This window comes from Malus domestica, chromosome 05, assembly GCF_042453785.1.
Source record: "Malus domestica chromosome 05, GDT2T_hap1".
Lineage (NCBI taxonomy): Eukaryota > Viridiplantae > Streptophyta > Magnoliopsida > Rosales > Rosaceae > Malus > Malus domestica.
The window spans coordinates 130,028-131,819 of record NC_091665.1 but is presented as its reverse complement, the minus strand read 5'-3'; the positions used below and the strand labels follow the sequence as shown (position 1 = coordinate 131,819).

Below are 1,792 nucleotides of genomic sequence, written 5' to 3'. Positions count from 1 at the left end.
GAGGGAGTTGACGACTGAGGTGTCTTGCTAATAGTCCATGTCGTAAGTACCAAAACTTCATTCTTTTGTTTTCTAAGTGGTAGCCCCGGACTTTTCCTTCATAGATTTTGTTGATGAAGGTTGCTAGGCCCGAATAAGTGGAATTGCAGAAGGTGTAACCGTTGGTGCATTAACATCATAATGGAAGCATCACAATGATGGAAGCATCACAATGATGAAAGCATCATAATGATGAAAACACCATAATGATGAAACATCATAATGATGTTTCTTTGGTGGAATTGTTTTTCATTTCCCCTAACAACCGGAATTGTTTTTCAACATAACACCATCATCTGTAGGTCGAATCACAAAGTTGTCTTCATGAAAGTTGTTCGTTAATTCCTTAACTACAACATATCCAAATTGGAGAGCCATCGGAGCAGTACAACTCCAGAAATCCAGGTATGATGAGTGACTGTTTATCATTTGTCTGTCAACCCGTCAGATTTGTTGTGAGCTTTGAAACTCTATTTTCTCTTGCTCAGATCAGCATGCTTTCTTCATTGAAGTTGTTCCTCAGCTTGTGAACTACAACATATCCAAATTTGAGATCCCTCGGAGCTGTATAACTCAAGAAACTCAGGTATGATGAATGACTGGTTATTATTTTTCTGTCAACCCGTCAGATTTGTTGTGAGCTTCGAAACTCCATTTTCTCTTGTTCAGATCGGTATGCTTTCTTCATTGAAGTTGTTCCTCAGCTTGTGAACTACAACATATCCAAATTTGAGATCCCTCGGAGCTGTATAACTCAAGAAACTCAGGTATGATGAATGACTGGTTATTATTTTTCTGTCAACCCGTCAGATTTGTTGTGAGCTTCGAAACTCCATTTTCTCTTGTTCAGATCGGTATGCTTTCCTCATTGAAGTTGTTCCTCAGCTTGTGAACTACAACATATCCAAATTTGAGATCCCTCGGAGCTGTATAACTCAAGAAATTCAGGTATGATGAATGACTGGTTATTATTTGTCTGTCAACCCGTCAGATTTGTTGTGAGCTTCGAAACTCCATTTTCTCTTGTTCAGATCGGTATGCTTTCTTCATTGAAGTTGTTCCTCATCGACTCTTTCATAACATATCAAAAATTCAGGATGAACTAACGGTTAAATATTTCCAGATCTTCGAAACATCACAACAGCTTCGAAATCTGCAAGAAGCCGACTATCATGTTTGGAGCTTCAACACTTTAATTTCCGTCGCTCAAACAGAAATGGTTCCTTCTTGAAAGTTGTTCATATGCTCAAGAACTATAGGGTGTCCAAAATTCAGCTCCATTGGAGAAGAGCAGAGGTTGCAGAAATTTGATAGATGAAAGGAGGCGGAAGAGGGAGAGAGAGAAAAAGTCTCTTGGGTTGGATTTCTATTTTGGGGCAGGTTCCAATTTTTGTAGCACCTTCATTATTGATGAATTGCTTGTACTTTTGTCCATTATGAAATTTGGGACTTTGGCTTGTTGTTGGATCTATTATAATATGTTTGGGAACATATATAAGTGAATAAATAAGAAGGAAAATTTTGGGCCCTTGTGGGTGTAAAACAAAAAATGTTTATGTTTACCCAAGTGTTTTTGTACAAGTTCAAGGGCATCTTGGGTTTTGTGAACAAAATTTGTTTATTTGGAGCAAGGTTTTGTGTTGAAGCTTTGTAGGTGAAGCTTTGGTGTTGAAGCTTTTTAGGTGAAGCTTTGTGGGTGAAGCTTTTTAGGTGAAGCTTTTCGGGTGAAGCTTTTTGGGTGAAGCTTTTTGGG

General features: G+C 38.3%; 1 long non-coding RNA gene across 1 annotated transcript; it reads left to right on the top strand.

Annotated features, from left to right (window-relative positions):
• The first annotated feature begins 235 nt into the window (after window positions 1–235).
• Window positions 236–1,394, top strand: LOC139196306 (uncharacterized). Its single transcript, XR_011581123.1, has 5 exons — window positions 236–444; window positions 528–625; window positions 709–806; window positions 914–987; window positions 1,163–1,394. It is a non-coding gene; the product is annotated as an uncharacterized lncRNA (long non-coding RNA).
• Window positions 1,395–1,792: the final 398 nt, after the last annotated feature.